Source organism: Octopus sinensis, linkage group LG2 (genome assembly GCF_006345805.1).
Source record: "Octopus sinensis linkage group LG2, ASM634580v1, whole genome shotgun sequence".
NCBI lineage: Eukaryota > Metazoa > Mollusca > Cephalopoda > Octopoda > Octopodidae > Octopus > Octopus sinensis.
Window position 1 is genome coordinate 147631871 of NC_042998.1, and position 20406 is coordinate 147652276.

At 39.0% G+C, this 20406-nt stretch overlaps 1 long non-coding RNA gene across 1 annotated transcript; it reads left to right on the top strand.

Annotated features, from left to right (window-relative positions):
• Positions 1-560: 560 nt before the first annotated feature.
• Positions 561-20132, top strand: LOC118761949. Its single transcript, XR_004997750.1, has 4 exons — positions 561-746; positions 9751-9763; positions 16617-16621; positions 20121-20132. It is a non-coding gene; the product is annotated as an uncharacterized LOC118761949 (long non-coding RNA).
• Positions 20133-20406: the final 274 nt, after the last annotated feature.

Genomic DNA, 20406 nt, shown 5'->3' on the forward strand with positions numbered 1-20406 from the left:
TCCATAGATTGACATTGGGATCAGAGAAAGATTATCTGACCTGTTTTATTGATTTCATGGAGTGGGGTTACTAATTAGATAAGGTGTTGATATTTTTTAAAGATGCAGCTAGAAAAGGAAAGGGTCTCAGAAGCATATCATGTATATCATCATCATCATCATCATCATCATTTAGCGTCCGCTTTCCATGCTAGCATGGGTTGGATGGTTCAACTGGGGTCTGTGAAGCCAGAAGGCTGCATCAGGCCCAGTCTGATCTGGCAGTGTTTCTACGGCTGGATGCCCTTCCTAATGCCAACCACTCCGTTAGTGTAGTGGGTGCTTTTTACGTGCCACCCGCACAGGTGCCAGACGGAGCTGGCAAACGGCCACGGACGGATGGTGCTTTTTACGTGCCACCGGCACGGAGGCCAGTCGGGGCGCCGCTGGCAACGGCCACGATCGGATGGTTCGCTTACTTGTCACCGGCACTGGTATCACAGCTGCAATTTCCATTGATGTTGATCGACCTCGATTTTGGTTCTGCTTTCTGATATCTGATTTGATTTGGTTTGATTTTGATTTTGATTTTCACTTGCCTCAATGGGTCTTCACAAGTGGAGTTTTGTGTCCCAAGAAGGAAAGGTATGTATAAGTCGACTGGCTACATACCAGGTAGAGGCCACGGGTTATAGTCTCACTAGTCCTGCCGGATGTTCTCACGCACAGCATACTTTCATAGGTCTCGGTCTCTAGTCATTTCCTTGGTGAGACCTAAAGTTCGAAGGTCGTCCTTCACCACCTCATCCCAGGTTTTCCTGGGTCTACCTCTTCCACAGGTTCCCTCAACTGCTAGGGTGTGGCACTTTTGCACACAACTATCTTCAGCCATTCTCGTCACATGACCATACCAGCGCAAATGTCTCTCTTGCACACCACAACTGATGCTTCTTAGGTCCAACTTTTCTCTCAAGGTACTTACACTCTGTCGATTATGAACACTGACATTACACATCCATCGTTAGTTTAGGAATATCTATTGTTGTGCTGTTTGTTTGTCCGTTTTTACATGTTAGAGGGTGTATAGGGTTATGTTATAATTTTTTAGGACAGTTTTGTTTTTGGTTTTTAATTTGTGTATTTTTTATTTTAACATGGATTGGGAGTTGTCCAGTAGAGTATCCGTATGAAATAATTGGTCGTATTTTTAGTGTTTTATATTTTACTTGCTTTTTAATTCGACCTATTTTAGACATATGAATATATATATTAGATTATTAGGCTTCATTTCTTGCGAGCTTACGCATATCCTCAGCAGTCACAGCCCATGTTTCACTACCATGTAGCATGGCTGTACGTACACATGCATCATACAGTCTGCCTTTTACTCTGAGCGAGAGGCCTTTTGTCACCAGCAGGGGTAAGAGCTCTCTGAACTTTGCCCAGGCTATTCTTACTCTAGCAGTTACACCTAGGTAGCGGAAGCTATCAACTACTTCTAGTTTTTCTCCCTGGAACGTGGTAGAAGTTAGTCTCTGCAGATTTTCAGTGTTTATTGCTCCTGAGCATCTGTCACAGACAAAAACTATTTTCCTAGTTAGCCTTCCTTTGACATTGCTGCACCTCTTATGTGTCCATAGCTTACACTTGGTGCACCTTATAGAGTTTCTACCTACACCTTTTTTACAGATCGAGCAGGGCCATCTACCTGAAGGCGTTTGTGATTGGTCTACCTTCCTACTTATTAGGACTTTGGTTTTGGCTAGGTTGATTCTAAGGCCCTTCGATTTTAATCCTTGCTTCAACACCTGAAACTTCTCCTCCAGTTCTGATAGTGACTCAGCAATTAGAGCAAGGTCATCAGCATAGAGGAGCTCCCAGGGGCATTCTGTCTTGAATTCCTCCATTATTGCTTGGAGGACTATGATAAGTAGAAGGGGACTGAGGACTGAACCTTGGTGGACCCCAACCTCTACCCGGAATTCTTCACTGTACTCGTTGACAACCCTCACCTTACTAGCAGCGTCTCTACATGGCTCGCACAGCTCTCACTAACCATTCATCTATCCCTAGTTTCCTCATTGACCACAAGATAAGGGATCGAGGGACCCTGTCAAAGGCTTTCTCCATGTCAACAAAAGCCAGGTACAGGGGCTTATCTTTGGCTAGGTATTTCTCCTGCAGCTGTCTTACCAGGAATATAGCATCAGTAGTACTTTTTCCCTGGCACGAACCCAAACTGCATCTCATCTAAGCTAACTCTCTCTCTAATTAGTTGGGCTATAACCCTCTCCATAACCTTCATTACCTGATCCAGCAGCTTGATACCCCTGTAGTTATTTGTATCTAGGACATCACCTTTAACTTTGTAGCAGTTGACTATTATGCTGCTACACCAGTCATTGGGTATGACTCCTTCATGTATCACCTGGTTAACTATATGGGTGACTAGGCTATAGCCAACACTACCAGATATTTTGAGCATCTCTGCAGTAATTCCTGATGGGCCTGGGGCTTTCCCTGTTTTGATGCTTGTAATTGCCTTAACTACTAAGGAACTGTCAACTCGGATTGCTGGTCCCTCTGTTGGGTCGACATTCGGCAGACTCTCTTTATCCCATTCATTTTCCTCATTCAGCAACCTTTCAGAGTGGCGTCTCCAAACCTCTCTCTTTGCATCCTCATTTAGCGCAAGTGAACCGTCATCCTTGAGAACACATTTCTCTCCTACCACGTCACGATTCTCTCTCACACACTGTCTTGCAACACGAAATATCTCAAGTCTTTCATCCTCACGGCGCAGAACATTGGCAAATTTTTTCTTATCTGCTTCCCCTCTGGCTAAATACACCTGCCTCTTAGCTTCCCTTCTGGCAGTCTGATACACTTCCCTGCAACCACCGTTCTTCCAGTCCTTCCAAGCCTGTTTCTTTTGTCTAATAGCCCTGTCAACAATATTGTTCCACCACCACGTTATTTTGGGTCTTGAGGGGACTTTGCACCAGCCACAGATCTGGTCAGTGGCTTTCAGCAGGTTGTCCCTCAGAAGCGTCCAGTTGTCTTTTACCCCATGTGTAGTTATACCCCCTTCTATTTCGTCAAAGGCTTCAAGTAACATGTCTCTAAATCTCTGTCCATTCGCAGGATCTTTAAGCTTCCAGACCTTTCTTCTCCATGCTGGTCATCTTCTAGTCGTCCTCTTAGTCCTGATCCTAAAGTCACTAACTACCGGTCTATGTTGTGGGGTAATCGAGGTAGTCAGAGTATGTGACAGAATACTTAAGATTAGATTAGTGCTTCATCATAGCACTAATCTAATCTTAATTATTCTGTCACATACTCTGACTACCTCGATTACCTTATCTACCCATTTTTCGGCGATAAGTATACCCACATCCCCGCCCCCGTCAGTATACCCAGCCCAGAAAATCTTGTACCTCTGTCCTTTGCCTGTGAGGAACCTAGCAGAACCTCCTCTCCACCTCACTTCTTGAATGCAGCATATATCAACACACCTCCGTTTAAGCAATTCAACGATCTCGCCAGACCTGCCTTTCAGTGTGCCAATGTTGAGGGTGCCAACCCTGAGGGTGTGAGAGGTATTGGCCCTAGTAGTTTCATGAACCTGAAAAGAAAACTTGCGTTTGGCAGGATTCATAGACAAACAATAAAACTCAAGTTCAAACCATGTACACTACATTAACATATCTTGCAATGAATGACCACTACCTTTTATGGAAGGAGGTGGGGGTGGCGTAAGACTTTGAAGTGTACATGGGAGACAAGGATGAGAAAATTTAGGACTTCCTGTACCGGTGGAGGGGGTGGGAGGACTTCCTGTACTGGTGGAGGGGGTGGGAGGACTTCCTGTACCGGTGGAGGGGTTGGGAGGACTTCCTGTACCGGTGGAGGGGGTGGGAGGACTTCCTGTACCGGTGGAGGGGGTGGGATGACTTCCTGTACCGGTGGAGGGGGTGGGAGAACTTCCTGTACCGGTGGAGGGGGTGGGAGGACTTCCTGTATCGGTGGAGGGGGTGGGAGGACTTCCTGTATCGGTGGAGGGGGTGGGAGGACTTCCTGTATCGGTGGAGGGGGTGGGAGGGCGGGTGCACCTCGAAAACTAGCAGCCATGTAGGGGCGCCACTCATTTCTTTGAAAAGGAATACTTATTAGTAGGTATAAAATACCTAAATTTGAGAGAGATATTTTGCAGATTTATGGGAGATACGTGAGCTAAATTTATCTTAGACATCGATAAGTAAGGAGCAATAAAATTATAAATATATTTATTCTATATTTAACAAGACGTGAGGCTGATCGATAAATTAGGGAGCGAGCTATAGGATTATATATATATTTAACACAAGACATGAGACATCGAAATATTGAGATGAACTATCGAGAGAGAGAGAGAGGGAGAAAGAGAGAGAGAGAGAGTTATGGCCCAACTAATTAGGGAGAGAGTTAGTTTAGACGAGGTGCAATTTGGCTTTGTGCCGGGGAGAAGCACCACTGATGCTATATTTCTGCTAAGACAACTGCAGGAGAAATTCCTAGCTGGATAAACCGCTGTACTTGGCTTTTGTTGACATGGAGAAAGCCTTTGACAGAGTCCCCTGGTCCCTTATCTGGTGGTCAGTGCAGAAACTAATGATAGATGAGCGGTTGGTGAGAGCTGTACAAGCCATGTATAGGGATGCTGTTAGTAAGGTGAGTTTGGTAATGAGTATAGTGAAAAATTCTGGGTAGAAGAAGGGGTTCACCAAGGATCAGTCCTCAGCCTCCTCTTATTCATCATAGTCCTCCAGGCAATAACAGAGGAATTCAAGACAGGTTACCCCTTGGAGCTCCTCTATGCTGATGACCTTACTCTAATAGCTGAGTCACCATCAGAACTAGAGAAGTTTCGGGTGTGGAAGCAAGGTCTAGAACTGAAGGGCCTTAGGGTCAATTTAGCAAAATCTAAAGTCTTTGAAAGTAGGAAGAAAGACAAATCACAAATCCCTTCAAGTAGATGGCCCTGCTCGACCTGTAGAAAAGGCAAAGGTAGAAACGCCATAAGATGTACTGTGGTTTCTATGGCTGAATGTCTTTCCTAATCTCAACCACTTCACAGAGTGTACTGGGCACTTTATACATATATATATGTATGCATATATGTATATATATATATATATATATATATATATATATATATGTGTGTGTATCTCTTCCTCCCATCCTCCTCCCCTCTTCCTCCCATCCTCCTTAATCCCTTCTTTCTCCTTTTCTCTTGGTCACTGATTCTGTCCCCTGCCTTCCACCCTCTTTGATTCCCTCTCTCTCTGTCTCTCTTTCTCTCTCTCCTGCGACCTGCTGCTTCTTAAACCATTCTGTTGGCCTTCGTATCTCAACCAACATGTGTCCCTGCTACCGAAACGGTAATTATTTCTACGCCAGCTATGTTGTTGTTGTTGTTGTTGTTTCTGTCTCATTTGGTCTAAAGTCGTATGACAACCACCGTTATATATATTTTGTTTATTCATTACTGTTTTCAATTTCGTTTTCATCTCTTGTATTCACATCCGTCTTGTGCGTTCACATTCCTGTCTTCTACCAAGAAATCTAATGCTTACAGCTTAGTTTTTTTTTTCTTGGGGCTGGCCGAGTTGGAGCAAATATCAGAATTGAACAGCCGAAATTTGCTATGATGATTCGGTGTCTGACTGAAGATTGAAGGCTTCGAATGATTTGTCTGTGTTCCGTGTTCGTCCCTTCCTGTATTTCACGTTCATTATATATAAAAACATTCATTCTTATATATATATATATATATGTGTGTGTATCTCTTCCTCCCATCCTCCTCCCCTCTTCCTCCCATCCTCCTCCCCTCTTCCTCCCATCCTCCTTAATCCCTTCTTTCTCCTTTTCTCTTGTCACTGATTCTGTCCCCTGCCTTCCACCCTCTTTGATTCCTCTCTCTCTGTCTCTCTTTCTCTCTCTCCTGCGACCTGCTGCTTCTTAAACCATTCTGTTGGCCTTCGTATCTCAACCAACATGTGTCCCTGCTACCGAAACGTAATTATTTCTACGCCAGCTATGTTGTTGTTGTTGTTGTTGTTTCTGTCTCATTTGGTCTAAAGTCGTATGACAACCACCGTTATATATATTTTGTTTATTCATTACTGTTTTCAATTTCGTTTTCGTCTCTTGTATTCACATCCGTCTTGTGCGTTCACATTCCTGTCTTCTACCAAGAAATCTAATGCTTACAGCTTAGTTTTTTTTTTCTTGGGGCTGGCCGAGTTGGAGCAAATATCAGAATTGAACAGCCGAAATTTGCTATGATGATTCGGTGTCTGACTGAAGATTGAAGGCTTCGAATGATTTGTCTGTGTTCCGTGTTCGTCCCTTCCTGTATTTCACGTTCATTATATATAAAAACATTCATTCTTATATATATATATATATACATATATATATATTAGGTTGTCCGGAAAGTTCTGAGCATTTTTTCATATGCAAAAAGGGATATAAATAATCGACCTCTCAATAAATTTTATTCAATGAAGTCATTTCCATTATTATTAATGACCTATGCCCAGCTATCAGGCAGTTTAAATATTCCATCAACATAAAATTTGACTGGTTTTGCAAAAAATAAAAAAATTATCTAGATGCATTTTGACTCCATCCAAACTTTTCCTTGCTAAGTGTTTTGTAGAGACAAAAACAAGTGTTAGTTCGAGGGCACACTATCAGGAGAATATGGTGGATGGAGTAAGAGATCCCAACCAAGTTCATGTAACTTTGTTTGGGTAGCCAAAGACATATGTGGTCGGGCATTGTTTTATTGGGACACTACCCCTTTCCTGGTGGTAATCTCTGGCCTCAGTTCTTGGATGTTTTGGTTCAAATTAGCCAGCTGATGACAGTACACATCAGAATAAATGCTATGGTTTTGTGGGAGAAGCTCATTATAAATAATGCCTTGTGATCCCACCAAACACAAAACATAGAATTTTTGGCATGGATATCCATCTTTGGTTGCTGTTTTGGAGGATCCTTATGCAAACTTATGGATCTTTTTCACACTACATTTTCTATATAATTTCTATATATACATTTTCTAAACAATTCTTTTCTGAGAGTTTGCGAGGGACTCATATATTATAGTGAGAAATGTATCCTAGATTCACTAGGTGTTCATGTGCTGTACTTCTAGAAACTTCAAACTCCTCTGCAAGTTCTCTAGTTATGACATTTGAGTTTCCTTCGGTTTTTTCCTTTCAAAACATCTTCCTTCAATTTTGAAGGTCTTCCACTGCGACTGTCATTTTCCAAGCTAAACTCCCCAGCTTTAAATTTTACAAACCACCTTTGAACAATTGATTCACCAACAGCATCATCACCATAAACTTCACAAATGCTTTTGCGATCTTTGCACCATTTTCTCTTTTTTTAAAAAAAGAAAAGCATTACAATGCAAATATGAACTTTTTTTTTATCCACTTCAAATGTCAATAAAGGGTAACTGGAATGAAAGACAAATCTATTTTTAGTCAAGAACGAGGAAGAGATGCACTACCACTTCAAGCAATGCCAAAGTTTTTACTGTGTTGCGTTTCAGGTGTGTTCAATGAAGCGTTAAAAGATTTAGCTCAAAAATGCTCAGAACTTTCTGGACAATCTAATACATATATAACAATAGACAGAAATAATGGGTTATATACACTTATGTATTTATTATAGGCTTACATCCCTTTCAGGTATATATTTGGTTGCAGTCATGGTTCAATCTTATATTTTTCAGTTTGATCAACTGAAAAATATAGGGAACCAGTACCCCGAACTATATTTTCTTCAGAACCAAAACAAAACAACTACCAAAGAAAAAGAAACAAAGAAAAGAAAAAAATAATCGAATTTGCTCAATGTGGCATTTCTATAGAGCTAGGCCATCTATTTAAAGCCATCAACCTAAAGCCATTTGTGGCTCTTACCATGAGTGAATAGTATTCACATCCAATAAAGAAATTTGATACTCTATTACTTTCTTATGGTCAGAGGCAGATTGTTGGCATTAACTACTATATTTTGAAAAATATTGTCAAGGGTAAGTATTTGCAAATATATAAACCAAAAGGCAACTAGAGTACTACAAATCATTTTAAACCTGAAATATCAAAAACCCAAAGAAAATTTTAAGTATGTCAGCTGCAACTTAAAATCATTATAAATGTATTATAAACAAAGACGTTTGCCAATGTTTTGTGGTGTGAGGATCAACAGCTTGAGGTGCTTCAGTTTGCAAGACAGTATGTCAGGGAAAATCGAGATGTTGTAGGAGAGAAGTGTGTTCACATGGATGATGGCTCACTTGCAATTAGTGATTCTGCAAAGAACAAGGCTTGGAAGTGCCACTATGAGAGGCTGCTAAGTGTAGAGAATACAAGAGAGAAGGAGAGCCTGCCTAATGTGGATCCAATGGAGGTACCAGCCATCTGAATAGACAGTAGCTTGGTAGATAAAGCTATGAAGGATATGGAGACAAGGAAAGCCCCCAGCCCATCAGGAATCACCACTGAAATGGGATACTGTCTAGTCATCCACATAGTTAATCAGGTTGTCCAGGAGGGAGTCATACCCAATTACTGGTGTGGCAGCATTATAGTCAACTGCTACAACAGTAAAAGAGAAATAATTGCAGAGGTATCAAATTGCTGGACCAACTGATGAAAGTTACTGAGAGGGTCATAAGCTCAACTAATCAGAAAGGAAGTCTAGATAAGATGCAGTTTGGTTTTGTGCCAGGAAGAAGCATTATTGATGTTATCTTCCTGCTTAGGCAACTGCAGGCAAAATACATAGCCAAAAATAAATCTCTTACCTGGCTTTTATTGACGTAAAGAGAAGCCTTTGACAGGGTCCCCTGTTCCTTTATCTGGTGGTCAATGTTGAAGCTAGGGATAAATGAGTAGTTGATGACAGCTGTACAAACCATCCATAACAGGAATTTAGGACTGCCTGCCCTTGGGAGCTTCTCTATGCTAATGACCTTGTTCTTATAGTTGAATCACTACCAGAACTAGAAAAGTTGATGTCATTTGGTTTTGCTCTCACATGTACTGCAATTTTTAAGCTATAAAGTATGGGTAATTTTATTCTTGAGAATTAAATCTGAATAAATTAAGTTCTGGCCTCTATTTCTACTTCCAGAAAATTGTTGAATCTTAGGTAGATTTATTTTTTGATCTTGTTTTTTATCTTGTCATGTAATATGCATTGTCTGATGCTAGGGGGTTTTCTGTTCAACTAGACTTGCTGGCTTTACGTAATATTATCCTCAAATAGTGAATCTGGAATCTCATTTCTTGTCTTTTGTCAACTGGAGACCTTTGACCTTTAATCTTCAACCATCTTAAATCTTTTGCAGACATTATATTGACCGACTAACTTTTATAATGTAATTTTATTTCATGGTCACACAAAACGTCTTTTCATTCATTTTTTTTTTTTTGTTCAACTTTCTTGTGTCTTTCAAAGCATTTTAATCTCTGTTAACCAATAAACTTTTGAAATTGTAAGCATTCTTTCTGATTTGGAAGTTTTTCTGAAAATCTTCAACAGATTCACAATGCAAATTAATATATCAATTCATATAAGTTCCTATGACATCCAATGTTATTTGCTTCATAAATACAAAAATATCTTTTTTGGCTCTCAATTAAAACTTTGAATTATTACTATACAAGCATTCCATACATAACACATACATATAGACTTCTCCAGTATATATATATATGTATAACATATTTGTATAGAACAAATTTCATGTCAATAATTTGTATCCTCTTACCAGTGCAGTATATCTTTCAAAGCTAATTCATCTAACATTTTTTGTTATTATATTTCTGTTGAAATTCACTGTTTTTGTTCCAATAAAGTTTTGAAAAGAATGAAGAATGTAATAAAATATCTTTGTAGTTATTAAGTTTTTGTTTGATACTCAAATTAACATGAAATTTTGATGGTAAGGTTTTAATTCAGATTAATTTAAAATAACCAAGTTTATATCATAAAACCATGGGTGGACTAAGATGGTTCAGCATCAAAAGAGTCAATGTTTGTTGGTTCAGTTCAATTTGCTATGAAAAGGTGCCATGAGTGGCTAGAATCCAAGAACTTTTTTAAATTAAAAAAAGATTTTTATTATTTATATTACAGTTAGGATGCTGGGTCAATAGAATTGTTATAGCATTAGTAAAAGTACTTTGCAGTATTTTTTCCAGTTCTGAATCCAGCTCCAGAGGATCTGGATTCATTCCTCTGGGGCCAATAAAATAAAGTACCAATATAGTATTAGTACTATAAAGTACCAATATAGTATTAGGTTGATATACTTGACTGCCAGTTCCTTAAAATGCCTTGTGCATTACAGTTTGATTTCAAGTTTTTTTATAGGTTATGAGAAAAAAACCCACTCTATAATCGTGAGATCAGAGTCTCCACTTACCTCAATAAATTTTCTTCATTAGAACAAGTCCTAGTTCCGATTCTTGTTGTCTTAAATAGCTGATACTCAACTTTTCTTTATTCATTCACCTTATGACATTGACAACAAACCTCACCTGGTTGACATCTGTCAAAGTAGAGCAGCTTTTTTCTTAGAGTTATTATTATTATTTATTTATATATTTTGGTACATAGTGGCAATACCTGTTTAGATTACTATATTGCTCACAGTTTAATAAATTGTTTCTGATAGTAAAACTATAAATAGGATCAAGGTTTTCATTTTACCTTTTATGAAAGGTGTGTAGGTTCTTTTTTTTAGTATTGCATTTTTTTCTCACTCTCCTAAAAGTTATTACTCAGTCTTCACCTCTCCTTCAATCCCATTGTAAATTCATTCCACATATTCTGTCTAGTTCATGCATGATACCAAGGTTATCCAAATTATCTTATCTAGTGTTATAATCATGCACAAGCATTGAAATTATCTCACCTGATGTGGTTATTGTGCAGGTGTGGCTGAATAGTTAACAAGTTTGCTATCCCAACCACATGGTTTTTGGGTTCAGTCCCACTGTGTAGTACCTATGGCCAAAGCCTTGTGAGTGGATTAATTTGGTAGAGAGAAACTGAAAGAAGCTTGTCTGATGAAACTGATTTCTAGAAGTGCTGTGTATTACATGCTCTCCCCCACATGTTAGATTAATCTCCAACTCCTCTCCCAATGAACTAAATTACATCTCACTATGCACTGTGCTCTCTCTCTCTCTCTCTCTCTCTCTCTCTCTCTCTTTGTTTCCCTGCTCTCCAATGCCACTTTGTCATATCTCTCTTCCCTGTCTTCCCCCTGCCAATAAATATCATGGCTATCCTTCCACTTCCCTATACACATTGTATTCACTATTTCTTACATTTCTCTACCCTGCTCCCTCTGTTTTCTTCTCTCTGTTTGCACCCTTATGAACTCCTTGCTCACTTATGGAGGTACATGTCTTAGTAGGGTGTTGGACTCATGATTATAAGATTGTGATTTCAATTCCTGGACAGGGTGATGCATTGTGTTCTTGAGCGAAACACTTCATTTCACATTGCTCCAGTCCATTCAGCTGGCAAAAATGAGTAACCCTGTGATGGACTGGTGTCCCAGCCAGGTGCAGAATTTATACATCATGGAAACAGGGAAATCAGCCCTTATGAGTTGGCATGGCTCAAGAAGGAAACTTTATTTTACCTTGCTCACTCACCCTGTTCAATCCTCTGTGCAACTCCACTTACATTCACCTCCTTGTACCTGGAGGGTGCACCCTGGCACATTTTCACTACCCTCTCTCCCTCTCTCTCCTCTGGCACACGGGGTAGCCATGTGTCTCCTCTACAGAAAGACACTTGTTTCTATCCCTTAACCTCTCATTACCTGGCACCTCTCTTAATACTACTCCTTCATCACTCGAGGGTCCTTTGTCATTGTCTTACATATTACTTAATGACCTTATTGGTGCTGGTGTTGCGTAAAAAGCACCCAGTACATTCTGTAAAGTAGTTGGCATTAGGAAGGGAATCACGCTATAGAAACTATGCCAAAACAGACAGAAGAGCTTGGTGCAGTCTTTTGGCTATCCACCTCCTGTCAAATCATCCAACCAAATTGTCCATGCCAGCATGGAAAATGGCTGTTAAGTGATGACAACACTGATGATGATTGAAATATATGCATATATTTGTGTATGAGTGTGAGTGTGTGTATGCTTGCATCTCCTTGCCTTGGTATCACATGACAACTGTAAATAAACATCACCATCATACAAGCTGTGTCATTCATTTCCAATATTCTGCGAAAATGTGTCTGGTCTAGGTGAAACATTACCTTGCTTGGAAACAGGTGAGTTTTGGTGGCAGGAAGGGCATCTAACCAAAAAAACTCTACATCTGTTAAACTCCGTCCTACCCATGCAAACTTGGAAAAGTGAGCATTAAAATGATGATAGTGATGATGATGATGATGATGATGGTGGTGGTGGTGGTAGCGGTGGTGGTGGTAATGATGGTGGTGGTGGTGGTAGTGATGGTGGTGGTGGTGATGCAATCATTCATAAAAATTAAAATTATTTTACCTAGACTTACAACCATCATCATCATCATCCTCATCATCACCATTTAATGTCCAGGTTTCAAGCTAGCATGGTTTGGATGGTTCGACAGGATCTGATGGGTTCAAGGACTGCAACATGTTCTATTGTTTACTTAGGAAATAGTTTCTATGGCTAGTTTGCCTAATGCCAACCACTTTACAGTATGTTCTGGGTGCTTTTTTTTCATGCTGCCAGCTCTATTGAAGTCACCTTATATTGTGCAAGACTAGGAGGCCTGAGGGAGTGCCGTTGCACTAGGCAATGAGGGGTTAAATTATGTGGGAAGAGGCCAGAGCAGAGTAGGTTTCTTGCTGTAGAGGAGCTACATGGTTACTCACTCTTTAGAAAAGAGGAAGGGAGTGATTGTATGGAACTGGATAAAGAGATAAAAATAATGGTGATAAAGTGTTCGGGTGAATGCTCAACCTCAGCTATGAGATGACTAAAAGTGAATGGGGATAGAGGAATCAAGAATGGGAGTGGGTGGGGGTTGCAAGAGTGTATGGGGGTAAGAGATGGGAATGGAGAGGGGATTTGAAGTAGGTAATAACTGTAAAGTTTGAGCAGGTTTGAAAGGTAGATGTAGTGAATGGAAGATAAGGGATGGGAGATGACCAATGATGTATCAATTGGGGGAGATACAGAGAGTAGGAGGTAACTGGCAGTACAGAAAAATAGGTTGGATGAGCAGTAGGTTAACAACGATGATATAGTAGACAGGAGAATACCTATTATTAGAATCATTTGCATAAACTACATACAGGTAGTTTATGCAAATAATTATGTATAATTATGCATATTTTTAACGACAGGTATCAGGTTTGTTATTTTTCATTGTGAAGAAATGAGGCCAAATTGAAAATCTCAGAACTTTAATTAGGAACTTAGAAATGTAAAATAAAATATTGTACAGAATTTAGTCAAACATTTCTTTGATCTCAACCATTTTTTTGCTGCACTTCCTTCAGTTTCTACTACAAGAAGTTTCCATAATGTTTATATGGTGTTTGTGTGTTTACATCCCAGTAACTTAATGGTTTGGTAAAAGAGACAGAATAAGTGCCAGGTTTTAAAAGTAAGTATATTTACTGAAGCAAGTTAAAGATAAGACTCCAATCATTAGTGCTAGGAAGGACATCTAGCTGTAAAAATCCTGCCAAAACGGACAGTGCAGCTTGGTGCAGTCTTCTAGCTTGCCAACTCCTGTCAAACCATCCAACCCATGCCATGGGTTAAATGATGATGATGATTTTATTCTTATTGTCATTATCAACTCAGTTGCTTCAGTAATCTGTTATGTGTATTTCTGATACTTGTTTCCATCAGTGTAGCTTGTAAACATTTACACATGCACACACACACATGCACACATGCATGCACAAACCCAACCACCCACACACACAGAACTCAAACAAGTGTGTGTGTCTATGCATATATGAAAGAGAGAGAGAGAGAGGGAGAGAGAGAGAGAGAGAGAGAGAAAGAGAGTCAGAATTAGGCTTCTTTCAGTTTCTGTTGACCAAATTCCCTCACAAGGCATTGGTTAATGTGGAACTACAGTACAAGACTCATGCCATGCAATAGGACTGAACTTAAAGCAACATGATTGAGAAGCAGAAGTTTTAAGCTGACATTCATGAAAACAGAGGTACCTAAAGGAGTTAGTGAAAGATTCCTTGGCAGGATCCTGTGCTGCCCATTCTCTTATAGTAATCCCCTCAAACCTTTGCATGAAGCTGATTTCCCCAACCATCATCACTTCCTTCAGAGCACATAATCCTGTGAACTACTTAGCAAACACAGTAGTGCAGATTAGCATAAAAACAAAACACCCGATCCACACTGTAAAGTCGTTGGTGTTAGGAAGGGCATCCAGCTGTAGAAATCGGACCAAAACAGACATTGGTGCTTGTTACAGTCCTTGGATGCATTGGATCCTGTTAAACCATCCAACCCACGACATTATGGAATATAGAAATTAAATGATGATGTTGATCATGATGACAATGATGATGATTATGACAATGACAACAAAGATGGTAAGGGCGATGGTGGTGATGATGATGACAGTGGTAGTGATGATTATGATGGTGATGATGATGAGGATGATGATGATGATGGTGGTGATGATTATGATGACGGTACACACTATCATGTAATATTGGTTTGTGAGTAAGAGCTATATATATATATATATATATATATATATATAGTGGACTTCATTCACAACTGCTAGTACCCCTACCATGATTATTCCAACTCTTATGAATTTATAGAAATGGTGGTCAAGTTTGAAATATTTGTTACTAGAATGGTAAAAATGGTTGACTAGCAGAAACTATAGAACACCAGAATGAATTGCTTTACTTTGCTGTATGTGAAACATTTAGAGACATTCTGCAATAATTTTCTACCAGGGTTAACTTTTCTTTATAATGTCATCAATAAAAATAGGTACCAGTAATGCACTGATTTTGATTCAATCATACATGTTTCTCTTCCATAAATATTGCTGTGCACCTAGTAAAGAGAAATTATTTTTGCAATAAAAGTACATTGTATAAGTCAGTATAAAGACACTAATTAGAATGGTTTATAACTAATAAATGCACAAGGTAAAATAGAAACAGATAGAAATAACACACAGATGAGGAAAAAATAGCATTTAAGTATGGCTTTTATTTATATAATGGCCTTAAAACAGAACATTGTGTTGGTTATTTGTAGCCAATGTAGTGTTGGAAGAGAGGGAATGGAGGCTGCTGCAGCAACAAAGAAGGGAAATAATGGATAGGAAATTAATTGCATCAAAAACAGACGAGAAAAGGTAAAAAAAAAAAAAAAGAATATAAAGAATAGAAAAAGTAAGATGCATAAAGTTAAGTGATTAAAGCTAACATCACTCTTATCATGAAAGCCCAAAAAAGCACACACATTTATGCTTGCATTAGCAGGAAGATAAAAAGACTTTTGGACATATTCATTGATGAAATATAGAAAATTCTTAGTAAAATGAAGGATCAAACATATTCTTCATTTAGCCTTGGGAACATAGAAATCTGACTTTGAACTCTTGGAGTAACTTTACAAAAAAAAGAAAAGAAAAATCAAAGCAATCCCAAAACAACAAAAACAAGTCTCAATCATTTAAATATTTTGTATAATTTTATTTTCTTGCCAGTTCACAAAATCCTTGTATCAAATGAAATATCAGTGCAGGTATGACTGTCTAGTTATGTTTTCTTCATGACCATATGGTTTTGAGTCTAGTTCCACTGTACAACATCTTAGACAGGTATTTTCTACAATTGCCACAGGCTGACCAATGCCTTGTGAGTGAATATATGATTAAGTGTATATGTGCTTCATAATGTGTTTGTGGTTAAGGAGCTTGCTTTACAGGCACATGGTTTTGGGTTCTAACCTATGATACTGTACTCTAGGCAAGTGTTTTCTACTATGGTACTGGGCTGATCAATGCTTTGTAAATTTATTTGGTAGATGAAAACTATGTGGTAGTTCATCACTAACAAACACACACATTAGCACATGCGTGCACACACACACACATACACACACACACACACACACACGTGCACACACACACACACGCGCACGCACACACACACACAGACATAGAGTTATATATGTTGTTTACATCATAAGAATTTAGAAACGTAGGAGACATGAAATAGATTTTATTTTTAATTGTTGAACTTGAAGTAGATGAAGCCATAAATAGCATGTAAATAAATATTGGGTTAAAAAAAACCTTGGATGGTAAAAGCTGAAGACTTCAACTTACAGGCTATACATGAAGTTATTGCTGGCACCATGTCATCACAGTTATTCTCCATTGTGTAGGACAACAAACTATCTTCATCAACATCAAAATAAATTTTAATTTTGATTTCAAATTTAGATAAAATATAAATAAATAAAATAAAATTATTTGATTTTTGGATTTTTTTGTTTGATTTCAATCTCTTTCATCATCATCATCATCATCATCAGTTTATGTCTGTCGTCCATGCTGCATGGGTTAAATGGTTTGACAGGAGCTGGCAAGCAAGAGAGCTGCACCAAGCCCCATTATCTGCTTTGGCATAGTTTCTATGGCTTGATGCCCCTCCTAACACGAATCACTTTACAGAGTGTGCTGAATGCTTTTAATGTGACCCCCAACACCGGTGCTTTTTACATGGCCCCAACACCAGTGGGGTCATCAAGTAACTTGTGAGATGGGAGAGAGAGTGAGGGAGAGAGAGTGAGGGAGAGAGGAGAGAGCGAGGAGAGAGAGAGATAAATTATTCCTATGGGAGATGCATTGGGATTTACCCACAGGGAACAGTGGAGGGGAGTGTAAGTGGTACAAAGGGGACAGAGGGGGATGTTCCATAAGATTGTGAGGGGAAATATTTAGATATCGGGGTGGGGGGAAGTGACTGTAGCAAGTGATGGTGAGAGAAATTGAAGTGGCTGAGAGGAGGATATGGTAAACATGTGAGGGCAGGGAGAGTGTGCTGATAGGCACATGAGGAAGAATGGAAGAGCCTGCAGCAGGTGATGATCATGGGTAGTGGGGGGGGGGTATTGGAAAGATGAGTTGAGGGGGAATTTTGACAGAGGACAGATTGTGTGTGTGTGTTGTGGTGTGTGTGTGTGTGTGTGTGTGTTGTGTGTGTGTGTGTTGTGTGTGTGTTGTGGTGTGTGTGTGTGTGTGTGTGAAGTGGGGTATGGCCATAAAGGACATGCTTGTATGTATGGATGGCCACAATTTTACTTAGCAGCAAATCGCCAGCAGTCTCATTTTCTTGTCAGCAGTCTCATCCCCTTGTCAGCGGACTCACCCCCTTGTCAGCAGACTCATCCCTTGTCAGCAGTCTCATCCCCTTGTCATCATCTCTGTGAGGGTCAACATTTGAAGATCATTTCTCACCACTTTGTTTCACATCTTCCTGAATCTTCTTTTTCCACAGGTTCCCTCTACAGTTAGAGATTGGTACTTATTTATGCAGCTGTCCTCTTTCATACATATCACATGACCATACCAGCACAGTCTTCTCTCTTGTACACTACATCTGATGCCTCCTATAGACAATTTTCCTCTGTTGTATATGCACACTGACATTATTCATCCAGTAGAGCATGTTGGCTTCATTTCTTTCAAACCTTGCATGTCCTCTGTAGTCATAGACCATGTTTCACTACCATGTTGCATAGCTGTCCACACATAGGCATCATACAATCTGCCTTTCACTCTGAGGGAGAGGCCCTTTGTTACCAACAAAAGTAGAAGCTCTCTAAACTTTGCTCAATCCATTCTTATTCTAGCAGCTACATTTTCAGAGCTTCTTCCTCCATTGCTAACTTGGTCACCTCAGTAACAAATGCTGTCTACTACTCCTAATGATCCCCCCAGACATTTAAGAAAATCTATCTCCTGTACATTCTTAGTGTTTATTGTACCTGTATATCTGCCACACACAAAGACTACATTCTCTGTTAACCGTCCTGTGATTCCAATGCTCCTCATATGTGTCCATAGCTTGCACTGGTTGCACTGTATGTAATTTTTACCAACATCTTTTCTATATATCGAACAGGGCTATCTCCCTGAAGGGATTAGTAATTTTTCTGCTCTCCTTTTTACTAGGACTTAAGTTTTTGCTTAATTAACTCTAGACCTTGCTTCTACACCTGAAATTTCTTCTATAATTCATTTTTTCTTATATTTCTTTTGAACCTTTTGTTACTGTATTTCTGTTGAAATACATTAGTTTGAAAATAATGAAAATTTTAGTAAAATAATTTATATTGAGATCAAGCGGGTGTTTGGAACATAATTTAATATGAAATTTTGATGGAAGATTTTAATTTAGATCACTTTAGAACAGGAAGTCTGTGTCATGAGACCATGAGTGGTCTCAAATGGATTGGTATCAAAAGGTTTAAACAATTCTTTACTTTACTTGAGTCAGAAGGTATTCTTGTGATGGTTCAATCATTATTATTCACACTGGGTATCTGGTAATTAAATACTGCTTCATTAATAAGTCTATATTTATCATCCAGTCCATTCCGATGTGGAAAAACAGACATAAAATCCACAAAGAACAAAACAGTTTTGAAAGAGAGCTGGGTAAGTTGATGTCAAGGTTTCATATCCTATCATTGGTGGCTTGCTGTGTCTACAGTCAAAACATTTAACTTGTTAAAGGTCAGCTTCCTTCATTTTTTAAAAAATAAGTTAATCAAAGGAAGAGAGGCAGTGCACATGACCTTTGATAGCTGTTCCAGATAAGTGGAACTGATGTGGTTAATGCTCAGCTTTATTGACATATAAAAATATCATAGTCATCATTCACAAAAACAAGTGTGGCTTGGTAGATTGTGCCACACTTTTGATGTGTTGTGAGCTGACATAGACACCCTCATGGCCCTACCTCCCTCTCTTGATTCTGTGGAGCATGAAGGATGTGACAGTTGAAGGACACAATGCACTGACTGGTCCAGGAATTGAACCCACAACCTTACAATCATGAGCCTAATACTCTAACCACTAAATCACAAACCTTCACAACTGATGTAACAGTTAAATGGTAAATACAAATATCTCTCAATAGATTATTAGACAACATCACCTTTTAAGGAATAGCCCAGAAATTAACTTTTGACTTTTATGTTGGTTTTTGAATTGCTGCATCTAGTCACCAATTTTCATCTACAGCAAAAATTAGTAGAACCTTATGAAAGTCTACAAAAACAAGAGTTTAAAGAACATCAATAATTTCATTTGCCATGAAAAGTGAAAAGTCTAACATTTCAGGCTATTGCTCTTTCAAAGAAAAAAGGGGAAGACTAAATAATGGTTGGTGTGGCTGTAGACAATCAACTTCAACATCTCCTTTATGTTTGTTACTCTTTTTCAAAGAACAAGAGCTCCAGTTCGATGTTCCATGAATTCTGCTTTCTTGACCTATCATTGCTACGAGATAAATTTTACTTGAAACTGAAACAGTATTGAATAATTTGCCAAATATTTCCTTAGTTTTCAGTGCTGAGTTTATATTGTTCCATAAGTTTTGTGTGAAGAGATCTGAATGCCACCATCATTGATTTTTCTACATAAATATAGTTTCCATGTTTTTTAGCCATCATATATAATGTATATACACTGTCAAAGATGTATATATGTTAAGTATGTTGCATACACTAAGTTTCCTTGGACAGCTCTAGCAAGAGAAGAGTTTGGTAAAAAAGCCAAACTTGCTTCAGTTTTCATACCTATTCTCATTTATGGTCATGAATGTTGGGTAATGATTAAAGAATATGACAGAAGCAGTTGAAATGGGGTTCCTCCAAGGGATCTCTAGAGTGATGTTGCTTGACATGGTGTGTAGCTCAGGGATCAGGGAGTCACTTCAGGCTGAGCTGCTACTTCTCTGCATTGAGAGGCCATAGTTACAGTACTGTGAACATGTGGTTAGAATGTCACAGGAAGGGATTGCAAAACAGATTCTTCAAGCCAAGCAGGAGACCTAAGGGTAGACCAAGAACGAGGTGGTTGGATAATATCCATAGTCTCAGTTGGTTACTCTTGGGAATCCAGCTGGAAAGTGTAATGATGGCTGCATCTGACAGGATTCTGTGGAGGTGGTGTCTGAGGACTCTACTCCAGCAACCCACCTAGGAACACTGGGCAGAGAAAATGGATGGATAGATGATAAAGATTATGGGACTTTGTTCAAGATAATAATTTACTAGATGATTAGCATTCAAACTATTTATGAAGCAAAATACA